Raw genomic sequence first — 27,632 nt, forward strand, 5'->3', positions numbered from 1 at the left:
GTGTTCCCACCCAGGACTAGCAAGCCAATCAGCTGCGGGCATCAAGAAGCTCCGCCCCCCCTGTGGGCGGCATCCAATCCGGAGGCGGCCCCAGTAGACTCGGAAGGTGGGGGCGGGGCAAATTCCCTCCCTCCTCTTAAGAGAGGACTCTCCGTCCGCTTGCTCCTGCTGAAGTTCCTGGTTCCTGGGGCTCCAGGCCGCAGGGCTCGCCCTACCGCCTGGTTCCCTGGGGCTCAGGCAGGGGCCTAAGGGACTGGGACAGAATTTGCACTGCTGGTTTTCCGCATTCTCCAGCCTCGCTGGTGGCAGAGCAGGGGAGCTCCTGGCATCCACGACACTGTGAGTCAATTCCTATAATCTCCTTTTGGATACCTATATGATGCTCGTACTCAGAAATCCTATGAGATCATCCCACGTATTGCACCTGTGCATGCCGACCACGCGTTTCAGGGATAAGAGCCAGGGTCCAGGCTGAGCGGAGGTTTGCATTGTCCTCAGCCGGGGCTCCGACAGGCACACCTGGGTGCTAGTGGGTGATTTCGGGAGCCGTGTGCTTTAGGCATCCTCCGGTCAAGCAGAGAACACGGGAAAAGTGGATGGATTGAGAGGAACCTGTAGGCCTGCTGGTGGTCTCTATGTGGTCGCAGAACCTAGTGCTAAGAATAATAGGGAAGGCCCCGCTGGGAGCTTAAGAATCCCCAGCAGAAAACCCACGGGGGCCTGATGAAGCCCACGTGTGGCCCTGGTGTATGTGACGCAGGGAGGCCTGATGATGCCCGTGGCCCTGCACTAAGAGACGAGATCAGGGAACTGAGAAGCACCTGTGTCGGATGTTGGCCCCGGTCTGGAAATTGCGCAGGTGGATGGTATTGAAAAAGAGAATGTGGGTGCAGAGGTCCTGCGTGAGTGCAGAGGAGCGACCAGAGTGCAGGTTAACCCCACAGTCAGGACGGTGGAAGGGGGTAAGCCGACGGCAGGAGCCCCCAAGGATAGAGTTTGTATCTGAGGTTTTATGACTTGGGAGCTAAGTGAGGAGGCTGCAACAGTCTTCCATGGAGTGGGGCACACACGGGGCAGGAGAAGTTTGTGGAGAGATAGAATGCTAGGCTTAGGGTGTTTTCAAATATGATTAATGCAAGCCTCTACCTTCACTCTTATTTGCAACTTCAAACTTTTTTTTTTCTACCTATCCTTCCTACTCTCATTTCTCTTTAACCTTGCATGAGGCTCTCCTTGCAGCATCTAATGACAATGCATTCTGATCCTGGGAGGTATGGCTGTCATAGCACTAGAGTCCACTCTGCTTAGGGGCCAACGACACCCAGTATTGGCATTTCTGGCCCCAGCACCTGGCATAGTGACAAGAATAAGCAAGGCATCCATGTTTATTGAATAAATGGATGAAAGCAGTAGAGTGGATAGCTACAAGGGGAGAGGACTGTGAAAGCAATGGACTGTTAGGCGATCAGACTCTGTCACTGTTTTGAGGATCTGAGAAGGTGTTGGGCGAGGAATAGCATTTTAATCTGAAGTGCCAGGAAAAGTCATCAGAAAGAGCACTATGGAAGGGGGAAGAAGACAAATCACAATTACTTGGGGAGGGGGGAGACGCTGAAGGGAAGAATGTTAATATTCTTCCCCGCTGGTATATTCTGAAACAGAACTGTCTGTATACCTGCCGTGATGTTTTTCATTGAAAACGTTAACTTCCCACACTCCAAGAATTGCAGGTGACTGAGTCAACAAGGAAGTCTTGTTTCATAGTATTGGGAATTAGAGTTCTATGAAATCGAGCTTACCACTGAAAGTAGGCTTTAAGAAATTTGGAAGCATGGGTGCTACTAAAGGAAATTTGGAGCCGATGTTACCTCAAGTGGGGTCTTGGATAAAGTTTTATATGAAGCTGGTGAAAAAGGGTGATATCGTTGATATGTATATTTGACAAAATCTATATACCATCTAATCTGTGGTATTCAACTTTTTCTGGATCTCAAACAGCTAAACAATATTAAGTGGTGTTTGAATTTAAGTTTAATAGGTCCTTTGTTTAGAGAAACTATGACATGAGGTTTTGGAGGTAAAAATCTTGCTCTTCATTCAATGGAAGTATTTCTCATTCAACAGTTGGTTCCAGACCTTGTAAGTAGGTCTGCCTAGAAGGTGTTCCTAAGGAGATGATAGATGGCAGTCTAACAGTGTATGTGACGTGTGTGTGTAAACTGTAGGATGTCCTGAGAAAAATTAAAGACACATTAACAGTGAACAGAATACACCCTGTTCTCTTATCAAGGAAATTCATGACATTTTAGAAACAAATAGAACCTGGTATTTTGTCTCAATGTTCTCACGTTTTTCTATGAAAAAAAAAGGAATTTAAGGGAGATGACTGATCACTGACAGAGCTGGGACAGATCTGCCCTTCAGGCTTGTAGTTCCTGCCCTTCCTTGTCCTTTGCCTGATTCCAAAACCCTATCACTGATAGTAATATTTGATAGCTCCAGCAAATGATCTTTAAAAGTTCAGTCTAAGCTTTATGATAGAGGTATGGCGCTCAAGAGAACTCACATGTGAAAGATCGAGTGTCACCTGGAAAAAATGTAGAGTAACAGGACCCAGAGCCAGGAATCATACTAGCCTATAAAGCTAGGCAGACACTTGGTGTTCATGAAGTAAAATACACACTGATCCGCCCTTTCCCAAAAACAACTGCGAAGTTTGCATAGCAGAAGGTTGCATTGCAGTCCTATTCCAGTATTATAATCTGTTTAAGGGGTTGGACACCAAAACACTGGGCTCACGGTTGCACAGAATCAGAACAGTAGCTAGAGGGGCTGGGTTGAGTGGCTGGCTGTTTAAATGGTGCAAGCAGCTGTCTTGGTCTGACTTCCCCTCATAGCCACAGAAACCCCAAGATTGCTTTCTTTCTCTCCTCCCGACCCAAATGAAAGATTGGGAAGTAAAGTTGAAAGCAAAAGTTCAGAATGTCAGACCCACTGATTTTTGGGGTTTAGGAGTATTTCATCTTGGTAGGCAATCAAAAAGCTCTGACTGGGTATTTGGTTTTATTTGGGACTAACACTAGACTCCAAATCAGAACAAGGCATCAAGAAGTTTCACAGTTGCTCCAAATAAGTTTTGGCTTAAAGAGAAGTGTTTAAACCAGATATCAAAAAAAAGTGATTAAAACATGACACACAGTTATTTCTATTGCTGAATTTTGCAAAACTCAAAGTATCCAATTTTGATCTCTAGATATTATTTTTAGGGGCAGGAGTTGGGAGCAGTGGTTAAGCCAGTGTTTTGGGTGTTTGCATCTTAGAGTGTCTGGGTTTGAGTCTAGGTTCCAATCCTGACTTCAGCTTGCTGCCAGTGAACACCTGGAGAGGCAGCAGGTGATGAATTAAGTAATAGGGTCCCTGCTCCCCATATGTGAAAACTGGGCTGAGTCTGGATTCCCAGATTTGGCATGGCCCAGCCCTTGCTGATCCAGGCCAGTGGGGAATCAGCAATGAGATCTCTCACTTGCTCTGTCACTATATCTTTCAAACAAATAAAAATTTTAATAAAAATAATTTTTTCTCTGCCTATCTTCTTCCAAGAAAGAAGATGTGACATAGTCATTTCTTTGAGCCAAAGGAAATTTCCAGTTAAATCTTTTCCCCTCTTTGGGTCAAAGCTATATTCCCTCTTTTTCTCCTGCTTGAAAATAGTTTCACATAATTTGACTCTGAGAAATTTGCCTGCAGGCTCCCATCCAGTAAGTGTCACTAAGATATTTCTTATGCACTAGCTGCCCTAATTTTAGAGCAAAATGTGTATTATAGTTTTGGAACTATAAAAAGTATAAACTGATCTGGTGCTAGAACCATTTTCTAGGTGGTTTTACCTCAGTTCACTTATCAAACCTGTAAATAAAATGATTAGAAAACACTCAGAACATGTGTGATTGGGGGTTGAGTTCCTTGAGATGAGAAGTGTACCTCTCTGTTCCAGGAGTGCTAATCAGACACACAGCTGAGCTCAATGAGCAGCGTGAGGAAGGAGTGACGCTTTCCTTCTGGTATTACCTGTGGCATCATCTTGAGGTTGACTACAGATACTGGTCCTCAACTTAGAATGGGGCTATGTCCTCATAAACCTGTTCTAGGTTGAAAATACCCTGAGGTGAGTGTAGCTGCCATCACCTTGGGCTGCCATCCCTTCACTCAGGAGGAAGTGGAAGCCCACCGGGATTTTCCCTGGAGCTAGTCAGTTTTTACATTTTTGTTGTTTGCACAGAGGAGAGCCATTATCAGTGTGTATGTTTGCCTGTTGGTCATGAAAGATTCTTGGGCTGGCAGATGGAACAGGTATCTCAAATCCTGCCTTTACCACAGTCGGAGTTAAAAGCTCAATTGCCCAGCCACTTTTTCAGCTGCCAGGGGTTACGTAACAGGGTTCTGGCCAATGAGAGGCAAAGCTGACTGACAGCTCTTGATGCTTTCTGCTCCCTTGGTGCCTCCTGCCTGCCTGCAGCACTGAAGTAGAGCAGCCATCTTGCAAATACCAAGATTGAAACCATATGCTAAGGATGGCTGCATAGAAAGCCTAGGATGTTTACCACTGCACCTGCTTGGAGGCCCTTTCTGAACTTTTCTCCCTTCTAATTTTTTTTTATTGTGGTAGAAAAAACATGTAACATAAAATTCACCATCTTAACCAGTTTTCAGTGTACAATTCAGTGATGTAAGTACATTCCTATTGTGCAGCCAGCACCGCCATCTGTCTCCATAACTCCTCTGTTTGCAAAACTAAAACTTTATTTTATTTATTTATTTTTAATTTTTTTTTGACAGGCAGAGTGGACAGCGAGAGAGAGAGACAGAGAGAAAGGTCTTCCTTTGCCGTTGTTTCACCCTCCAATGGCCGCCATAGCCGGTGCGCTGCGGCCAGCGCACGGCGCTGATCCGATGGCAGGAGCCAGGTGCTTCTCCTGGTCTCCCATGGGGTGCAGGGCCCAAGCACCTGGGCCATCCTCCACTGCCCTCCCTGGCCACAGCAGAGAGCTGGCCTGGAAGAGGGACAACTGGGACAGAATCCGGCGCCCTGACCGGGACTAGAACCTGGTGTGCCAGTGCCGCAAGGTGGAGGATTAGCCTAGTGAGCCGCGGCGCCGGCTTAAAACTTTATTCTTTAAACAACAATTCCATAATCCTCCTCCCCCTTGGAATTTGTCGCTTTGATTTTGACTACTCTGGGTACCTCATATAAATGGAATCATAAGAGAATTTATCTTTTTGTGAATGGCTGATTTTTAGCATAAGCCCCTCATGGTTTATCCATGTTGCTGAATTTCCTTGCCCTATGAAGCCTAATATCACATTGTAATACACCACATTCTGTGTGTTCCTTCATCTACCCATGGGTGCTTGGATTGCTCCCACATTTTAGCTATTGTGATCTGCTACGAATGCAGATGTACAAATCTCTCTTACGGAGCCTGATTTCCCTTTTCAAGGGTATATACTCAGAAGTGGACTTGCTGGATCACATGGTAATTCTATCTTTAACTCGTTGAAGAACTCCCGTACTGTTTGTAGCATTTTACATCCTCGCCTATAGTGTGTGCAAGGGTTTCAGTTTCTCCACATCCTTGCCAACCCTTACTTTCTGTTTTTCGTGAGTGTGAGGTTAGCACTGTGGTTTGGGTTTGCATTTCCCTAATCATTAATGATGTTCAGCATCTTTTCATTTTCAGATTAACTGTTCATACATCTTTTGAGAAGCATCTATTCAGGTCTGTTCATACGTCTTTTAAGAAGCATCTATTCAGGTCCTTAGTCCATTGTTGAATGTTTTTTTTTATTGTTGAGTTTTAGGATCTCCGGATATTAATAACATATCAGATATGAAAATACTTTCTCCCATTCCACATGTGTAGTCTGAATGGTGGCCCTCCCAACATTCTTACGTTGATAATGAGAGCTCTTCATGAATAGGACTGAGGCCCTCTGATGAAAGTGCTGGAAGGAAATAGCTGGACCCTTTCCATTCTCCCCTCTCTGACCCACGAGGACTCCTTGAAACGGCTGTCTAGGCAGTACTGTCTCTCACCACACACCCTGGTCACAGACTCCAGCCTCTAGATCTGAGAGAAATAAATTGGCGTCATTTATAAACCACCCGGTCTCTGCTGTACAGCACCAGCAGACCCAGACACCATGCATTTGTTGCCTTTTCTCTCTGCCATCTCCTGCACAGAAGTTTTTAAAGTGCCCTGAAGCCCAATTTGTCTATTGATATCTTTTGCTGCCTGTGTGTTTGGTGTCTGGTACAAGAAGTCATCACCCAATCCAACGATTGGAAGATTTTTCCTGTGTGTTTTTTTTTTCCTCAGAGTTTTGTAGTTGAAGTCTTTATATGAAGGTCTTTAACCTATTCTGAATTAATATTTTTATCTGGTGTTAGGTAAAGGTTCAGTTTCATTCTTTGGCATGTGTATACTCAGTTCATTTTAAATCACCATTTATTGAAAAGACTGTCTTTCCCCCTTGAACAGTCTTGGAACTTGTTGAAAATAACTTGGCTATATAAGCATGGGATTATTTCTGGGCTCTTTATTCTATTCCACTGGTCTGAATGTCCATTTTCCAGCAACACATTCAACACATTGTTGTAATTACTATGGCTTTGTAGCAAATTTTGAAATCGGGATGGTTGAGTCCTACAAATTGGTTCTTTTTCACGAATTTTTTTTTCAAGATTTTATTTATTTGAAAGAGTTACAGAGAGAGGTAGAGACAGAGATATCTTCCATCTACTCATTCATTCCCCAAATGACCGCAATGGCCAGAGCTGGGCTGATCCAAAGCCAGGAGCTTCTTCTGGGTTTCCCACATGGGTGCAAGGGCCCAAGGACTTGGGCCATCCTCTGCTGCTTTCCCAGGCAAGTTAGCAGGGAGCTGGATTGGAAGTAGAGCAGCTGGGATTTGAGCTAGCATCCATATGGGATGCTGGCTCTGCAGGCCAGGGCTTTAACCTGCAGCGCCACAGTGCTGGCCCCAGTTTTTCAAGATTTTGTCTGAAGTTTTTCTTTACCTGTCAAATGAAAAAAAAAAGTTATAGACAGTGAGAGAGAGAGAGAAAGACAAACAAAGGTCTTCCTTCTGTTGGTTCACTCCCCACATGGCCACCACAGCCAGCACTGTGCCAGTCTGAAGCCAGGAGCCAGGAGCTTCCTCCTGGTATCCCATGCGAGTGCAGGGGCCCAAGGACTTGGGCCATCCTCCACTGCCCTCCTGGGCCACAGCAGAGAGCTGGACTGGAAGGGGAGCAGCCAGGACTAGGACCTGGCGCCCGTATGGGATGCAGGCACCGCAGGCAGAGGATTAACCAAGTGAGCCACGGCGCTGGCCCCTGAACTTTTTCTATTTTAAAAAATATCCCTTTCTATTTTAGTTTCTCATTATATGCTGCTGAACACAATTTTGCTACATTGGTTAATGTATTTTTGATACAAAGCTCAATAACATTAGAATGACTTCCAAGAAATAGTTAAAATTGAGTTCTTCCTCTTCAATATGTTAAGATAAAATTGTGAAGATTAAGATCATTTTGTAAGAAAAGGATGTTTTTCCTTTTTTTCAATGTAGCTATCAGAAAATTGACAATCCTTATTCATCTAGAACAATATCTCAGGGACTTCTACACTCAAGGCCTTATTGAGAATGGCTGAATTAGATTTTTATCTGCTTCTGTGCTCAATGTGTTATGATAAATTATTCAGTGAAAGTATATAAAGAATCTGTTTTATATGAATGGGTTTGGAAAAGAGGACTATTTTAATAACTTTTTTAAAAAGATTTTTTTTATTTATTTGAGAGGTAGAGTTACAGAGAGAGAGGTAAAGGTAGAGAGAGGGAAGGCGGCGGAGGGGGGAGAGGGAGAGAGAGAGGTCTTCCATACACTGGTTCACTCCCCAGATAGCCACAACGGCCGGAGCTGTGCCGATCCTAAGCCAGGAGCTAGGAGCTTCTTCTGGGTCTCCCACGTGGGTGCAGGGGCCCAAGGACTTGGGTCATCTTCCACTGCTATCCCAGGCCACAGCAGAGAGCTGGATCGGAAGAGGAGCAGCTGGGACTTGAACTGGCGCCAATATGGCTTGCCAGCGCTGCAGGCAGAGGCTTAGCCCACTACACTCAGTGCCGGCCCCTTAATAGCTTCTTAAAAAGCTACTAGTAATAATACTAAGAGAATATTTTCTTAAGTCAGTGCTGTGTGGAATATGAAGCAGTATTAGCGAACTCTTCATCTGTATCATGATGAAGCTGTTGATCTCCCTTCCACATTGAGTATACTTTTACCATTGAATGGCTTTGTACTGGCATGCCCTGGACATTAGAAAATACTGGCTTAGTAAATTATGCAGCTCTCCTAAATGCTGACCCATCCCATCCCATAATAGTAAAAGAATCATATCCAATAATATCAAAATTTGCTTCATTAGAAAACTCTTAAGTATTAGGAAACAGCTAACAATGATGAGTCCTGTTCAGATTTTGTGTGACAACAAAGGCACTTGCCAAAAAACGTCAGTCAGTGATCAGGTGATAAAAGCCATTGCTTTTTTGCCAGTCACCTTTTCAAATTAAAAACTGTGTTCAAGTAACACTGGTTTCCCCTGTGCTGAGAAAGTGACAATTCAGCTCACAGCTTGGTCACAGCTCAAGTGCATGTCCCTGGGACAGTCATCCTGCCTAACGCACTGCAGGTTTACATCCACTGTGTCACAGAACATTAGAAACATCCATAGTAATTCTTACTATTTCCTCAAGGACATTTTGGAATAAATTTAATTTTCAGAATTCTTAAGTTGTTTTTTTTTTTTACAACGAGTAGGTGATGGCAGAGTAGAGTGAAACTATCACTTTGATTCGTATTAAGGCATCTACAGTTTACTTCCTATGGCCTTTGCACTGTCATTGCAGATGTCAACACAACAAACAGGGCAATGAATCTCCAATCTAAATTGTGGAAGTACTTCAGAGTATAAGGCTCACCTGACATTTTGAGTAGCACAACAAAAGTGATTCCAAACGGGTGAAAAATTAAGCTCTGTAGATGCAATATAACAAGTAAAGCCAACACTTAAGAAATCGGAGTCATTCACAGAACCAGAGCTAAGGGTCCATATCTCCACATATGACTCAGTCTATCTGGTTATTTTGTCACTTAGAGCTGCAGTTTTCAACAGCACTGATGGTAAAATGATAACTGATGTATGAACCAGGAAGCCACACAAGCAACTACATAAGAAGTGAGCAGGACTGTGGACTGTGCTGGGACCAGTTAGGTCCCAGGACCCTTGGAGGAGAGTATCCTGACTGGTTCAGATTGGAAGAAGGGGAAGTGGCCAGATTTTAGAAGTCAAAGGTTGCCAAATGGACTGCTGCCCTCTGTAGAACTGAAATATATTTAGAAATACGTAGAATTTAGTGGTCTGGGGAGATGGGCTGACTTGACTACAAAACCCTAATGCAGGATAACAGGGAAAAATAGCATGCCCACTCTGCCATTCCCTGAAAAGACTGTTGTGGCTACAAGTTGTATAACCACTGTCTGGTGAATGACATCTATTTTCTAAATTTAAGCTAATGACAAACACATGAGAAAGGGGTCATCATTATCAGTCTTTCAGATTGATAGAGGAAGTCTAAATCCAGATAAGTAAAGCCATTTGCCTGCCATCACGACTTGTTCTACAAGTCATAGGCAGTAGTTCAGAGCCAGATCTGACCTTACACTTGTTGTGTGTCTAAGCGATGGGCCTCAACTTTGCATGTTAGAACCAGCTGCAGAGCTCTTAAAATTCTCAATGCCCTTGTCTCCATCCAGCACCTGAATTCCTGACCTAATTAATCTCAAATGGGACCTAACAGTTTGTAACTTTAAATGCTCCTCACCTCTCACCCCCAATTCTCAGGTGCATCTACATTTGGGGGAAAAATTGTTATGGACTATACTGTGTAGTCAGCCAAGGGCCTTGGCATTCAGTGGATGATTGTAGAAAATTTCTGCACTTGCCTTTATGAGAAATTGGGAAAGGCTGACTCTGAGAACCATAGGAATCATTAGAAATGAGACTCCTGGTGCTGTGTGTGTGTGTGTGTGTGTGTGTACACGTGTGTGCGTGCGTGCCTGCTTTGACCATAACTTCTGAAACATTCTAACATGCCCAAAATTAAAGAGGCAATAATTATTTTGTGGTCTAATGAACCCTGCCAAAATGGGACCACTGAGTTGTCAAGACTGGCTTTTTGGGAACTGATGATAGAGCTGCTGGATCCAAGGTCATGACCTCAAGGACATCTTTCAGGTGGTGTGCTGTCTGTCATTCACTTTTGAGTTTTGAGTATCCACACACCTGCATTGTAATGATTCAGGCCTGATTCACCCCATGGTGCTTTTACTCCAATGATAAAATTTGTTGAAGGTCTATTCACTTCATTGCCTATTTTGTTAAAAGATTTATTTTATTTGAAAGGCAGAGTGTGCGTGTGTGTGAGATTGATTGATTTATTGATCTTTGATCCATTGGTTCACTCCTCAAGTGGCCACAGTGGCTGAGGCTGGACCATACTAAGTCACGAGCTTCATCCAGGTCTCCCACATGGGTGGCAGGGACCCAAGCACTTGATCCATCATCCACTGCATTAGCAGGGAGCTGAAATGGAAGTGGAACAGCCAGGATTTGAACCAGTATACTCTGATATGGGATGCCACTGTTGCAAGCACTGGTACCTTTTTTTTTTTTTTAATAAGAATTCCTCCTCTTCTGTTACTCTAGTGAAGCAGTCATTCATGCCATCCAAGAATCACATTTAGATGAAGGACCACCTGCCACAGGCTGTTTAGAAATCCTCTGAGCATCTAAAACTGGGCCAGGGATAAGAAAACGCCCTCGGAACTGGTCTTGACACTTGGTGTGGCCAGTTCCCAGCAAGTACCTCTGTAGTAAGTCATGAATGCAGCTCAGTTTAAGGCCTGACAAAGGTTACGACCTTGCCTTTGTGTAAATGTGCAATGCCCGATGCTGTGTTTCATCCTCCTTGAACCCCAACTGCTTTGTGTGGCCGATTCTTCCAGCTGCCTTCCCACCTGCCTTAGGGACTCTCAAGGCTTTTGCCTTGATGACTTTTCAAGGAGGCCCGGTTTGCTGATTTCATGATGATGCTCTTGTGTGGCTGTGCTATTTCACTGGCAGGATACAAGATCGGTGCTGATTACATTTATGTGGACTTGGTAGGACATGATGCTGAATTTTTTTTAAAGGAATATACTCCCTAAGAGAGGGGTCCCTGGTGAGGAGCTAGGGTGGAAGGAGTGTGGTGGAATGAGAAGGCCATGCCAAGATGGCTGCTGGCAAGCGAGCATCAGTTACTCAGGAATGGCTTTGAAACCCACCTGGCAATGGAGCCTGCCTGGCAACAGGCTGTGATTGGTTAGGGCATAGACCGCCCCTTGACCAGATTGGCTGCCTTGGCTATATAAGCTGTTGTACCAACTGAAATAAACGAGTCTGCAGGCTGCTTGCCTCTGGCCTGCTCTCACCTGACTACCGGCATCTGTGTGGTGATTCCGTGCCTCTTGCCTCCACCACACTCCTCCTCTCAGAACAAATCCTCTCAGAAGAAATCAACCTCAATATCTGGCATGCCAAAGTGACTGAGAGAGACAGCGTGTCGGACTTGGCAAAGTCCCCCCTTAATTTTGGCAAGTAGGCCCCTTGGAGTTTTGTGTGCTGTTCGGTTCTGTGAGGGTGAGCACAGAACCCCCTCCTATGCCCCTTTCCTTGTCCTTGTCCTTGGTCTAAGCGACCCCAGGTTAGGCACACACCGCCCAGAAGCGTATGCCGCTTCTTGCTCCTTCTTTTACTTTTGGTTCGCCCAGCGAATTCACATAAGGGACTGATCATCCCAGAGTTCAGAACCAAGTCATCTTCCCTCGAGAGAGGTGACGCTCCGGAGACACTGTGTGGGCATACATCCTTGACCTAATGAATCAAGGAAGTCCCCCACTAAGCACAGGACATATTTACAATCTGATACACCACTGTCTGTCTGTCTAACGTAGGGAAACCCCTGCAGAATGCCATCAGCCGCTGAGGTGCTAGGAATTTTTGTTATGGCAGCAGTGCTGTGCGTGTCTTTTTTTTGGCTAGAGTTGGTATGGCGCACTGCTCTTAAGTGCTTAAACATGGGAAAGATACCCCCCCTTTCAGAAGCACACGCAGATTACAAAACATGGTGAATCTGTGAGTGATCAGAGCCTGACACTCCAGGTCCCTGTCTCACAAACAATAGTTGATGACTTAGGGAGAGAGAGCTCTGACAGTCAAAAAACAATGCAGCAAACAAGGTAGCAAAGTAGCAATGCCTAGTCAGCCACCCCCCACATACCCGTGGGATGAACTTAGAGGACCTCGAGATAGTAACTCATGCGAGAGCATCCCATCTGCACCCAGTGAGGATCCCCACATTTGTGGCAGTACTCAGGCACCCCTCGCTCTCAGGGCAGCTGCTAGACCTTATGCCACCCACATGTTTGCCGTTAATGTCGAATTGTATGCAAAATTCAGGCCCTGGATTCCAACACCTGTAAAAAGGCTTCTACTAACCAAGGGTCGAGGATATGCTTGTGTCTTTCCAGAGAATGCAGGACAGCCCATTTGAGTACCAGCCAGAAACATCAAGCCTGCAACTGACAGTCAATCAGAACTAGCTGAACACGACTGAGAGTCTGCCTTGTTAGCAGATGCACCTGCCCTATCATCCTACCCTGAGGAACTGCCCAAAGCCACATCCATTACTGTTTTGTACCCCACTAGCTCTGGTCAGCCACTCAAACAGCAAACAGCCTGTGTGTGGTCACGCCATTCCTGATTACCATTGTTCCTCATTCCTACCCCATCTGAGCAAGCACTCCTGTGGTCTCCCGTTTTGAGCGCTGGTTAGTCAATGACGGGTAAGATCCCCTGGGGGACAACCTAAGACAGGCACAGCTGCATACGGAGACCACATGGAAACGGGGTCAACAATGGTATGGCCAAGAATCATGCCTCCCATTGCTCAAAAATAAATGAAAAGGGAGAAATGTGGTGGAATGAGAAGGCCATGCCAAGATGGCTGCTGGCAAGTGAGTGTCAGTTACTCAGGAATGGCTTTGAAACCCACCTGGCAATGGAGCCTGCCTGGCAACAGGCTGTGATTGGATGGCTTTGGAAACCACATGACAAACGGAACCTGCCTGGCAAAAGGCTGTGATTGGATGGCTTCAGAGCCTGCCTGGCAACAGGCTGTGATTGGTTAGGGCATAGACCGCCCCTTGACCAGATTGGCTTCCTTGGCTATATAAGCTGTTGTACCAACTGAAATAAACGAGTCTGCGGGCTGCTCGCCTCTGGCCTGCTTTCACCCGACTCCCCGGGGTCTGAGTGGTGATTCCGTGCCTCTTGCCCCCACCACGCTCCTCCTCTCAGAACGAATCCTCTCAGAAGAAAGTAACCTCAACAAAGTCCTTCCTTGCCCTGCTGTCAGATGTTCAAATGAGCTAGAGTGATTGCACATGGTGGGAAACCCCCAAATCTCTTTGTCAACCTTTTATATGGAAGACAGCTGTTCTGGGACAGCAAGCCTCTTGCAGAGAACTGCGAGACAGAAAGGTGCTCAGAGGGGATCCTGTAGTAACTTAGTGTTCCCTGGTCCTGCTCAGTTGTGTTTGGCCCTGTTCTTGAAGGGCTTCCTGTGATTCATGAAAATTCTCTCTATCCAGCAATGAGGGGAAGTTGAGTGAATCCTAATACATGGGCAACCCACCCCCCAGGAACCTCAAGTTCCCTTTGCTGTTTATTCCTAGACTATCTGCTAGGCTATTGTGAACTAGTCACTCTTCTGTGCCACTGTGGAAAGCTAGAACTTACTCCATCTAACGGTTTTGGTACTGATTATCCAAGCTCCCTGTATCTGTCTCCCCACTACCCTTCCCAGGCTTTAGTAATCACCACTCTAATTCTCACGGACTGTTTGTTTTAGCTTTCACATTCGAGACAGAACATGCAGTATTTGTCTTACTTGTGCGTAGGATGAGGGTGCTGGTGGTCATGGTTCCCATCTTGTGCGTGTGGATGTCCAGTTCCTCCAGCACCGTTTATTGAAGAGGCTGTTCTTTCTCCAGTGTGTGTTTGTGGTCTTTTTCGAGCAACAGTTCACTACAAAGGCATGGATTCATCGCTGGGCTCTCTGTACTGTTCCACTTGCCCATGTGTTTGTTTTTATGCTACTACCATGTTGTTTTGGTTACAATAGCTCTGTAGTAGGTCTTGAAATCAGATACTGTGATGACTCAAACTCTATTCTTTTTTTTATTTATTTATTTTTTTTTGCTCATGGTTGATTTGGCTATTTGGAGGAGCTTTTGTGTTTCTATATAAGTTTTAGGATTTTTTTCTAGTTCTATGAAGGATGTCATGAGTATTTTGAGAATTGCAATGAATATGTAAACTGCATTGGGGGGCATGCATATTTTAGCAATAAGAATCTCTAATCCATGAACATGGGAAGCAACTCCATGTTTTAATTTGCTTTCCTCAGTGTTTATAATCAGTGTTTTATAATTTCCATTATAGGGGTCTTTCACTACTGTGAAATTTATTCCTAGATATTTTTGCCAGCTATTTGGAATGGGACTACTTCTTGACTTCTTTCTCAGTGAGTGACTTATTCTATAAAAATACTGGGGGTGGCCGGCGCCACAGCTCACTAGGCTAATCCTCCGCCTTGTGGCGCCGGCACACTGGGTTCTAGTCCCGGTCGGAATGCCGGATTCTGTCCCTGTTGCCCCTCTTCCAGGCCAGCTCTCTGCTGTGGCCAGGGAGTGCAGTGGAGGATGGCCCAAGTACTTGGGCCCTGCACCCCATGGGAGACCAGGAGAAGCACTTGGCTCCTGCCATCGGATCAGCGTGGTGCGCCGGCTGCAGCGCACCAGCCGCGGCGGCCATTGGAGGGTGAACCAAGGGCAAAGGAAGACCTTTCTCTCTGTCTCTCTCTCTGTCCACTCTGCCTGTCAAAAAAAAAAAAAATACTGGGGGCAGGAGTTGTGGCATGGTGGGTCTGCCACTCAGAATGCTCACAACCCATAATCAGAATGCCTAGGATCAAATCCCACCTCCATTTCTGATCCAGGTTTCTGCTAATGTGCTTGAGAGGCAGCAGATGATGGCCCCAAGTGCTTGGGTTCCTGCCACCCATATGGGAGACCTAGATGGAATTCTTGGTCTTGTTTTCAACCTGGCCCAGTCTTGACTGTTGCAGGCATTTGGGGAGTGAACCAGTGGATCAATATCTCTCCTCTTCTGTCTCTCCCTCTCTCTGTCACTCAGTCTTTCAAATAAATCATTCTTTTTCATGTGTCGATTCTGTGTCCTGCAACTGCTCTAATAGTCTCTGGGGGACTCTTTCAGTTTTTGTATATATTGAATCAGATGATCTGGGAACAAGAACAATTGGGTCTAGCTAAGACGTCTAGTCCCTCAGTGAATAAGAATGGAGAAAGAAAATTATTTTCTTGTTCAGATTTTACAGAAAGTACTTTTAGCTTTTCCCCACTCAGTATGACGTTGCCTGTGGGTTTGTCATATATGACCTTTATGTTGAGATATGATCCTTCTATACCTAATTTGTTCAATCTTTTAATCGTGAATGGATGTTGATTTTATTAAATGCATCTCTGCATCTACTGAGATGATCATATGGTTTTTATTCATTATATGATGTATTGGTTGATTTCGATATGTTGACTCATCCTTATCACTGGGATGAATCTTACTTAATCATAAGAAATGATATTTATTATTTATTTGAGAGATGACTGACAGAAGGACAGAGCTTCTACCCATTGGTTCACTCCCCAAATGCCTCAAATAGTTAGGGATACACTGGTCTGGAGCCGGGAGCCAGGAAAGCAATCCAGATCTCCCATATGTGTAGAAGGGACCCAAGAACGTGAGCCATTATCTGCTGCATCTCAGAGTGTGTGTTAACAGAAATAGGGAGTGGAGCCATGACTTGAACCCAACCACTCCAATTTGGGATTCAGGCATCCCAACAGACATCTTAACTGCTTGACCAAATGTCTGCCACCTGAATGATCTTTGTGATGTTACTGGGCTCGATTTGCCGGTCTTAAGAATTTTTGTTTCTATGTTTATCAGCAGGAATGGTCTGTAGTTTTATATATACTTGTCTAGTTCTGATATCAAGGTAATGCTGCCCTTATAAGGTGAGGTTGGAAGGGTCCTATCCCTTTCAATTATTTTAGAAGAGTTTGAAAAGAATTGGTGTCAGTTCCTCCTTCAAATTTTAATAGGACTTAGCAGTGTAGCCATCTGAACCTGAGCTGTTCTTTGTTGGGAGATTTATTATTGACTCCACCTCATTACTCATTGTTAGTCTTTTCAGATTTCCTACATCTTTATTTTTCAACTGTGGTTGGTTATATGTATCTCGGAATTTACTCCCAGATTTTCAGTTTGTTGGGATGTAGTTGTTCATAAGTTTCTTTTTTTTTTTTTTTTTTTTTGACAGAGTGGACACTGAGAGAGAGAGAGAGAGAGAGAAGGGTCTTCCTTTTTGCCGTTGATTCACCCTCCAATGGCCGCCGCGGCTGGCGCGCTGCGCACCGCGCTGATCCGAAGCCAAGAGCCAGGTGCTTCTCCTGGTCCCCCATGCGGGTGCAGGGCCCAAGGACTTGGGCCATCCTCCACTGCACTCCCTGGCCACAGCAGAGAGCTGGCCTGGAAGAAGGGCAACCGGGACAGAATCCGGCGCCTGGACCAGGACTAGAACCCGGTGTGCTGGCGCCGCTAGGTGGAGGATTAGCCTATTAAGCTGCGGCGCTGGCCCATAAGTTTCTAATGACTCTTTATTTTTGTGGTATTAGTTTTATGTCCTTTTTCAGTTCCAGTTTTATCTTTTTTTTTTTCTCTTGGTTAGTCTAGCCAGAGAATTATCAATTTTATGTCTTTTCAAAAAACCAACTCTTTGTATCATTGTTTTTCTTTTTTTGTTTTAATCTTTCATTCCTCCTGCTAATTTTGGCATATGACTTGTTCTTGCCTTTCTAGTTCCTTGAGATGTGTTACTAGATTTATTTGAAGTCTTCTTATTTTTTGTGCCACTTTTCCCTTATTCCATAAATTTTTATATCCTTCGATTTTTTTGTGACAAAATTTAAATTTCCCTGATTTTTCTCAGTGACTCATTATTCATTCAGAAGCATGTCATCCATGTATTTGTATCATTTTCAAAATGTATTTCTTTGGTTTCTAGTTTTAGTCTAATGTAGTACAAAAAGATACCTGATTTCTATTTTCAGTGTTTTGAGACTCATCTTGTGGCCTAAGGTGTGGTCTACCCTGGAGAATGTTCTGTGTGTCGATGAGAGGAATGTGTCCTGGAGTGGTTGAATGAAATGTTTCTGTAAATAACTGTTGGATCCATGTGGTCAGTTGTATAGCTCTGAGTCTTTATTGATTATTTTTTCTGGATAACCTGTCCATTGATGAAAGTATGGTGTTGAGTTTTCCCACTGTTATTCTGGAGCCTCTCTCTCCCTTTACATCTAACAATGTTTTATAAAAATGGGGTGCTCTAGTAGTAGGTACATATACACATACTACTATCTTCATGTAGAATTGATCCCTTTCTCAAAGTAGTGACCTTCTTTGTCTCTCTTTATAGTTTTTGTCTTTAAGTCAATTTTGTCTATAGATACTTGTGTACAATTGTTTTTTGTTTGTATGGAATATTTCTTCCCATCCTCTGACTTTCAGTGTACATGTGTCATTGTTGGTGAAATGAGTTCTTTGTAGATAATGTACAATTGGATCTTTGTTAAATCTGTTCTGCCAGTCTATATCTTTTTAAGGTTTTCCTTGTCTTGGAATATCTTTATTTCTCCCTGAGTTATGAAAAACAGCTTTGCTGGGTATAATCTTCTTGGTTGGCAATTATTTTCTTCTAGAAATTGGAATATATCATTCCATTCTCTCTTGGGCCTTAAGCTTTATGCCGAAAAATCTATTAGTGTAATTGGAGTTTCCTTAAATGTGACATTGTGCTTTCCTCTTGGTTTTTCAAGAATTTTTTCTAGTTGTAGCAATTTGAGTACCATAGGTTACAGTGAAGATATTTTCTGTCGTGTCTATTTGGGGTCCTATGGGTCTCCTGTATATGTCCACATAATTCCCATGGTTAAGGGAGTTTTCAACTATTTTTTCATTGAATAGGTCTTTATGCTTTTTCCTTTCCTTTTTTAATGATGCCCTAAAAGTCTCATTGGCTGTCTTCATTGTTTTCAATTTTTGTTTAATGTCTGAGGATTTTTCATCAAACATGTCTTTAAGTTCAGATATTCTTTCTTCTGCTTGATTTAGTCTGTTGTTGAGACAGACCAGTGATTTATTGAGTTTGTTTCTCTCTGCTGGATTTCTCATTCATGTCATGCGTTGTTTTCCTAATTTTGTTAAACTCTTTTTTTTACCTAGAAACCTTTCATTTAAGGTATGCAAACAAAGAATTTCCTATATGCAAATTTAGAAACATAGTGCTTCTTCCCACACTGCACTCCCTCCACTCACACTCTACCCGTCTTCCTCCTCCCTCTCCTACTCCCATTCTTATTTTTTCTAAGATCTATTTTTGATTAACTTTATGTACATAAGATAATCTTACACTAAATAGTTGAACAAATAATAATTTTAAAAAGTTCCTCAAAAGTCAAGACAAGAACTGTTCAAAGCTGTGGCATCTCAAAGTATCAATTTTACTTCTATAGCTTACCTTTTAGATACAATTAGTTACCATAGATCAGGGAGTACATATGGTATTTGTAATACCATGGTATTACATATGGTAACCTCATTGTTTCTATATAGTTTATCTTTTTTTAAAAACCATTTTTCCTTTTCATACTACCAATGTCCCCAGGATACTTGCATATCTGGTAGGTAGTTTGTCTATTGCTTTGAAATGGTGCCTGTATTGTTAAGAGTCTTTTTCCCCAAGATGTGCTTTCAGTCATTAGTTAGGAAGATTTCTTGGGCTTTAGTTATAGTTGGATGCCATTATGTCTGTGCCTTTTTTCTTTTTTGTCAGAATTAATGGCAGAGGCACATGGGGCCTGGGGAAAAAATGAGCCAGGTCTGAGAACATTTTAAATTTAAATAAAATAACTGTTTCCAAAATGGCTTGATAAGTGGGTCTCTCAATAAAGACTGTGTATATAATAATCGTTTTAAGGGGCCTCTCTAGTCATCCCTTTTTAGTTCTGCAGATGAGGAATTGTACCTCTTGTTTATGACACAGTTCCTTAGAAATTTATAGGTGCTAGATAATTGCTAGTTTATTATTTGATTCAACTATAGCCAGTATTGAGAGTCCTGATGCAGAAAGATTGTGTGGGTTACACCAAGTGGAGCCTTGTCTGTTGAACAGTTCATATGTGAATATCTGAGGAAGACACTGTCACAGTATTATGATTGCCGTAGCTGAAACTTTGAGACATTCCAAGAATTTTGATGAAACATGTTCAGTAGTACATGTGAAGTGTCTGAGCCACACCAAATCCATTTAAAAACCATTACTGTGATTTAAGGTCAGAAAAAAAAAAATTAGAGTAGTTTAGCAAAACCAGAAAATTTCATGGGAAGTAAAATCCAAAGTAGCCTTCTATTTCAATAACTTTGTCAAGTGAAAAACAAATCAATCTTATTTGCTGTAACTTATAAATTTTCTGATTCTTACTTTGAAAGTAAAACAACATCTATATTTAGGTGGTTGTAAGGACATGTATTAAAAGCTTCAGAGTTTATCTCTGATGTAATTATGGAGGACAATTACTGTCCATTTTTCTGGTGTTCTCTTTCCTAAAGAATGAGAAAATTAATCTGGGGAATTGGAAGGTGAAAAAATAAGACTTTATTTGCCTTTTAATAGATCTGTTAACTATAGATACTCCAAAAAGCTTTTCCTATTTTCAGGAATCACAATCTTCTGTCTGCATTCGGTGACTAGGGCAGGCAGGTATGATGCTGGCTCTTTTGTCAAATGTGAATTCCTATAGAGGACTTCTGTGTGGTCCCCAAGACAGTGTTGGGAACAGGACTGGAACCTGTAACAAGTCCATTCAAGACCCTCAAACTTGAAATTCATTGTCCCTGAAAACTAATGAGTGTAGAAAATAGGACATTTCCTCGGCCATTGTTTCTTTCCTTAATGCTCCCCAGTGCCCCATACTCCTCCAGGAAGCAGCTCCCCACTCCTTCCTCTTAATGAACATCAAAAGGCTTAGAAGCTGTTTGTACAGTCCCCATACATTCACTGTGAAGTCCCAAAGCAAATCTTGTTAAGGTTCATAGTGGGAATTCCAGAGGGAGTGGCAGGGCTACTCCAGGATGTGAAGGTGAAGGTTGTCGTATTTTCCAAACCCAGCAAAATCTAAGGAAGCCAGTCCACAAGAGATTGGTCTTTCACATTTAACTCCGTCATTTCCGGAGTAGAGTACATTATTTTTATGGTTTCCTCAGTGCCTTCACTCTATAGGTTGGTTGCCCTGACAATAAATTCTGAGTTCAATAACTTGGCAGGTTGGGGAAGTGGGGTGGAAACCAGCACTTACAGATGAAAATAACTTATTTAGGAAGTTTTACTTGAAATGCTACTGTTATTCTGGCCTGGGATTCCGGATTCATTCTGTACCATGGTATTGGCTCTTATCCCAATCTCATCTCCTTACTTTCTATAAATTGATAGCAAAAATAAATTTGGACATACAGACCTCAATGACAGTGCTGACACAAAAGCCTAGGATATGTGTCTTCGTGTCCTATAAACACAAATATTCAATTGACCTATGAGGGGAGTGAGAATAGGGTAGAAGGGTTCCTTCACAAGCCTACAGCTTAACTTCTCCCACCTGTTTTGACAAGTTTGTATTTTTGACACCTTAAGTAAATGTATATAATTTTCTATGTCTCCAATTTGATAATACAATAAGACAGGAAAGAAAATTTGGCTGAAATGTATAATAAAATAACTATATTCCTGGTCATTCTTTATGTGGGGACCATTTCACACCAAATCTTAGGGAGCTCTGTAAAAAAAAAAATTTGGCAAGTTTGATCTTGAAAGCAGATCTGGTTTAAAAAATTTCAATACTTTCACTCAACATAAATTTAGCAAGCTTATACTATTGTTTTCCAAAGTGTATTTCGTAAAGCACTACCTGAAAGACAGTGGCTAGTTTTTGTCAAATACAACCTCAGTTTTTCAGATGAGCAAATAATCACTTGAGAACATACTCCAGTAAGTGAAACATGAATCTAAGAATGATATGGAAACAAATAATGTTGATCAAGGAACCAGTAAAACTAATATGTCTAATCATTGAAGATGAGACCATGTAACAATGCTTGCATTAAGTAAGGAATCTTTAAGAGAAAAGATACACAGGAACTTATTTCAGTATGAGACATAATCACTTGTCTCTTTTTATAAAAAGAAATGCCAACCAAAATTCCCCAAGCATCCTTAGATTTAAGTATGGCAACAATTTCATGGGGCATCTCCCTTAGAACAAAAAATGAAGCCAAATTAGGAGGGCAGAGGTTGTGCTTAAGTCACAGTGCCATCATCTGTTAACTACAAAAATGCAAAACCATGTAGATTAACTTTGGGCAGTTTTTTTTTTTTTAAATAACCTCTATAATGACAAAGTTTCATTGCACCTGATTCACTACACCTGGGGCTCTGACTTTGTAGGGTGCAGAGTGTCTGTTCTTTCATTTTTAGGGGGAAGTACAAGTTTGAGATTGGAGAACTATTGCCATGGGTTTCCTAGACCATGCATCTCATAGAGGCAGTGAGTACCAAGGAGTAACAAGAACACATGTGTTGATTTTGGCTGCCTGAAAAATGAGTGCTCTGGTAGCTTAGCACCTGTCTTCATTCCCAGAGACACACAAACAACCCTATAGGAAATATAAGAGGTCTCCAAAAAGTTCATGGAAATGGAAAAACTATGCATGGATTTCAGTTCTTTGCATCAAAATAAACTACTTTCAATTCCATTTCTTTTTTTTAAATTTTTTTTATTTAGTAAATATAAATTTCCAAAGTACAGTTTATGGATTACAATGGCTCCCCCCCGATAATTTCCCTCCCACTCACACCCCTCCCATCTCCAACTCCCTCTCCCCTTCCATTCACATCAAGATTCATTTTCAATTATCTTTATATACAGAAGATCGATTTAGTATATATTAAGTAAAGATTTCATCAGTTTGCACCCACACAGAAACACAAAGTGTAAAATACTGTTTCAGTACTAGTTGTAGCATTACTTCACATTGGACAACACATTAAGGGCAGATCCCACTTGAGAAGTAAGTACACAGTGACTCCTGTTGTTGACTTAACAATTTGACACTCTTGTTCATGGTGTCAGTAATCTCCCTAGGCTCTAGTCATGAGTTGCCAAGGCTATGGAAGCCTTTTGAGTTCGCTGACTTCGATCTTATTCTGACAGGGTCATAGTCAAAGTGGAAGTTCTCTCCTCCATTCAGAGAAAGGTATCTCCTTCTTTGGCCCCATTCTTTCCACTGTGATCTCACTCACAGAGATCTTTCATTTAGGTTGTCTTCTCTTTTTTTTCCAGGGTGTCTTGGCTCTCCATGCCTAAAATACTCTCATGGGCTTTTCAGCCAGATCTGAATGCCTTCAGGGCTGATTCTGAGACCAGAGTGCTATTTAGGACATCTGCCATTCTATGAGTCTGCTGTGTATCCCATTTCCCATGATGGATCGTTCTCTCCCTTTTTGATTCTATCAGCTAGTATTAGCAGACACTAGTCTTGTTTGTGTGATCCGTTTGACTCTTAGACCTATCAGTGTGATCAACTGTGAACTGAAATTGATCACTTGGACTAGTGAGATGGCATTGGTACATGCCACCTTGATGGGATTGTATTGGAATCCCCTGGCACCTTTCTAACTCCACCATTTGGGGTAAGTCTGATTGAGCATGTCCCAAATTGTACATCTCCTCCCTCTCTTATTCCCACTCTTATATTTAACAGGGATCACTTTTCAGTTAAAATGTAAGAGACACAGAGAAGTCTCTCCTATTTCACTCTCCAAATGCTGACACTAGCTCAAGCTGGGCCAGGCCAAAGCTGCCAGCCAGGAAGTCATCCATGTCTCCCATGTAGGTGGCAGGAACCCAACTACTTGGGCCATTTCCTACTACCTCTCTGGGTTTACATCAGCAGGAATGCTGGAGTTAGGAGCCAGAGCTGGATACAAAAGGCTTTCTGATAAGGGATGCAGACATCTTAACCACTAGGCTAAGTGCCCGCTCCTGAACAATTTTTTTTAAATATTTGTTTATTTATTTGTAAGTCAGAGTTACACAGAGGAGAAGCAGAGAGAGAGAGAAGTCTTCCATCCACTGGTTCATTCCTCAATTGGCTGCAACAGCCAGAGCTGCGCCGATCTGAAGCCAGGATCCAGGAGCTTCTTCCAGGTTTCCCATGTGGGTGCAGGAGCCCAAGGACTTGTGCCATCCTCTACTGCTTTCCCAGGCCATAGCAGAGAGCTGGTTCGGAAGTGGAGCAGCCAGGACTTGAACTGGCGCTCATATGGGATGCCAGCACTGCAGGCGGCAGCTTTACCTGCTGTGCTACAGTGCCAGCTAACCTGCACAACTTTTTAGAAATGTTTTTCATCTATTTGAAAAGCATAATGAAAGCAACAGATATCTTTCATCTGCTGTTTCACTCCCCTGCCTGCAACAGCCAGGGCTGAGCCACTATGGAGCCAGGAGCCCAGAATTCCATCTAAGTCTCTCATGAGAGTGGCAGGAATCTAAGTACAGGGCCATCAGCCCCTGCCCCCTAGGTGCATTTACAGGAAACTGAGCCGAAGTGGAACAGCTGTAACCTGAGGCACCATTCTAATATGGGATGCAGGCGTCCCAGTGCCTTCCCCCTTCTGTGAACATTTTGAAGTCCCCCATGCAACATTTTTATCTATAGGTGGGGATGTCTCCTCTTTCCTTAAACTGCTCTGTAGTTTGCAAATTTCATTTTACGGTTATCTAGGTGAAAGTAATGCACTATTTGTCACATTAACAAGAAATCATGAAATACTTATATACTGTGAAAAATAGGATTTTTCTGCCAATACTTAAAGGGACCAAAAAGCTTTATCCTAGAAATATTTGAAGTGTGAATTGAAGGAACTTGCCTAATTTTCTAGGTGTAACTTTTATAAAACAGGCTTATTCATGGTGCTGACATTTTAAGGCCATCTAAGAAATGTGGTTTAAAAATGCAACTTTTTATGTGGCCTTCTATTGACCGTGATTAGGTTTTCATGTTTGGCCACCTCTCTCCCTAGCTTTGTAATTTAACAGAAGCTCAATCAGAGCTTTATTACTTGATGATCTCTCTGATGAAAGCTTCTAAATAACTGAAGATTTTCCATAATTTCAAATGTTCCCTTTTTCTTTCAAAAAATGTCCAAGGGCATCATCAGCGCCCTGAAATCCTTTTGATAGACACATGGTGAAAACAAAAGAAACCTTATTACACAATGCTGCTGGAGACTCGGATGGCACTGTCGCTGAATAAATAGGGTATTGTGATCTGCAATAAGCTTGGGGAAAGACAAGGAGCCAATCATGTACTCCCCACCCCACCCCACCCCCCAACCAGTCCTGGCAAGCATCTTCACACAGAGACATCCTCAGAGTTTAACAGAAGTTAACAGCCACAGAGGCAATTGTGAGGGCTGTTTCCATCTCACGTCTTTAGATGCCTTGCCATCTTGAATTTGAGTAAAGGGATAAGGATGCATTCTGTTTGAGAGACCATGTGTGCAGCCCTCGAACCTCAGTGGGATGTTCCTCTTCCATTCCTGTAGGAACTCAAGCTCTGGCAGGACCAGCTGTGTTTGCTTCCTTCCATTTCTTTGAAATTCAGGTTTCCACTCAGACCTCCATAACTTTATTCAAAACAGAAGGAGAAATCTTTTTCCTTGTCCAATTATTTATCCATCTGTCCAACCTAAGCCTGTCTTCTTTGTCTTCATTTTCCATCAACATGAGCATACATCAAACACCAGTGATATGTCAAGTGTTGGGGTAGGTGCTTATGCCACACACTTTGAGTTTTCTCTGTTAGGATCTTAAGTGCTCTGACTTTACCCTCTATGCCCAAGAGTTCTGTCTGTGCTTTCCTTGTCATCAGAAGACATCCTGTCCCTCATCAGGTTATAGACAGCTGCTAGAGTAAGGTGGCAGTGACACAGTCTGGCAGGAGGACATGCATGGACTCCATAGCAGAGACACTTAGGTCTAAGCCTTGACTCCTCGGTTGATGGCTTGTAAACCTCAATTTTCTCATCTCCAAATCAAGGATGCATTACTTTACAGAGGTGATGGAAGAATTCAATGGAAACTAACATAAGTGGCCTTGAATACTGCCCAGAACATGGGAAGCATACAGTAAATGGTAGCAGTTCTAATATCCTAGAGATGGTTCACAGCTCACTTGACATTGGCCTGCTCAGAATGGCCATGTGACTGCCCAGTGCCCTCTGGTATGCCACATGCATTACAGAGAGCCTAGTGCACAAATGCTGCATTAACATGTAAAGAACAGAAGTCCAGTCTGGTTCACTTAGTTTGTATAATCTTTATTAAAGTTCCTCTTTGGGAACTTAAGTTCATGGCAGTTCTGTGACAATGCCCATCAGTCCTTTGATCTTCCCTGCATTTTCCTAAATTGAGAAATACCTACCAAGTTAGACTGGCCCTAACCAAACCACAGTTTTCCTTCCTTTTGCCATTTCCTCCTTTCCATCTTCTTGTAATTTAAACTTTCCACCTCCTAAAATGAGAAATGTTGTGTTCCCAGTTTTTTCACGGTCTCTGATACTTGGGAGGGAAAAGATCTGAACAGTCTGCCTGAAGAGGTGAATGGCAGTGGTCTGCCCTTGTGTTCTGGAAGGTTTTTCTGTTTAGCTCTTCTCTCCTTCCCATGTCTTTGGTTTCAACTTTCAGTTTGATTGAGTTGACCCTGTGGTAGCAATGCTAGGTAGGAAGAGCTGCTTCCAGAATGATAGTGGAATGCTATTTTGCTGCTAAAATTAATTTTCCGTGACTCTTTTAATGAGTTCTTTAGCTCTTCCTTGCCTTGTTTGGTTTTGAAATGAACACTCCTATAGTAATTCTCTTTACTCCTTGTGGCACCCAGATGTGGAAAAGGCATAGATATAGATATATCCTTATTTTGCCTGGAAGTTCTTTCTATTCAGGTATATGATCAGTTTTAAAACAGGTCTCCCTGAAGTCTTACTTGAAAGTTTTTCTAGAAAAGTCAAAATCTGGGCATGGCATGTGTTTGTTCAAGTATTTAGACTTTAAAAAAAATCATATCAAGGACATGACTTGTGAGTTTCCCTGTATCTCAGAGAGAAAGTTGACCTTTTGTGCTAATTCCACTTCCTGGTGAGTCAGCCTTTTTCCTGGGTTTGCCGCTGCCTCCTGTGCCAAAACTTCTCACATTCCCTGGATTTGGCACCTGCCTCACCTTATCCATTCTCTTCCTCAAGCCTCATATTTGACCCAGTGACTTTGTTGTGGGCTAGTTACTTGATTTTCCAAAAACATTTTCCACATAAGAAAAAGTAAAACCATTGTCTATCATCCTACTAGGGCATTTTAAGGGAAAATAATGCAAACGAGGATTACTAGCAATGACCATGTTTGCCAGGAAGAAGGTAATGATGAAATAATGAGAATTAATTTTATCAAAATTCAGCTTACAGGCAGCCACAAATAAGGTAGCAGTTTTTTTTTTTTTCCAGGAATTTGACCTGAAATCTAGGATCATTTTTTTTCCTTCATGTTTTCTTGCAGCTCACATACAACAGATTGGAAAGGAATAGAAGCCAGCCTTTTCCAAGCTTACTTGAAGGGTTCTGAGTGGAGAGGGAAGAGCTGTGATGGTGACTGATTTAACCAAGCCTGAAGCAGTGCTGAATCGCTGTTGCCACCTCCTGTTTGATGTTCCCTCCTTGGCGGAAGCCAGCAGGCCCCATACAGAGCCCCTGTGTGTTTGGCGACCAGGAAACTCTCTCCTTGTGTCACTGGTTCCCAGTGTTAACTAAGCTGGGCCTTTTTGTGAATAGGAGTCAGCCTCTCCAGAGGAATGAGATTATGATTCCAGTAGGGGAAAGCAGTGCCTTCACAGGCTCCCAAGGTACATTTTTAATAAGCTTGCCTTTGAATGCACTTTCAGCATCAATGAAACCTAATTTTCCTCTTACTTCCATCTAGCTGAGTGTTCATTTTTTTAAATAATTATTTTCATGACTGTCAAATCTTTGAAACAAAACAGTGCATCAGGCTTTTACAAGTGCACACATCTCTACTAGCCCTCCTTATTTAAAATAGGAGTATATTTAGGATTACAGTTTTTTTTATGTATATATTTATTGGGCTTGGCGTTGTGATGTAGCAAGCTAATAAAGCC

General features: G+C 42.7%; 1 long non-coding RNA gene across 1 annotated transcript; it reads left to right on the forward strand.

The window, feature by feature from the left end:
• LOC149121718 (uncharacterized) lies at nt 1–27,423 on the forward strand. Its single transcript, XR_016223088.1, has 2 exons — nt 1–339; nt 27,017–27,423. It is a non-coding gene; the product is annotated as an uncharacterized LOC149121718 (long non-coding RNA).
• The last annotated feature ends 209 nt before the right edge of the window (nt 27,424–27,632 follow it).

This window comes from Oryctolagus cuniculus, chromosome 16 (genome assembly GCF_051225735.1).
Source record: "Oryctolagus cuniculus isolate XC-2025 breed Fujian yellow rabbit chromosome 16, ASM5122573v1, whole genome shotgun sequence".
NCBI classification, from domain to species: Eukaryota; Metazoa; Chordata; class Mammalia; order Lagomorpha; family Leporidae; genus Oryctolagus; species Oryctolagus cuniculus.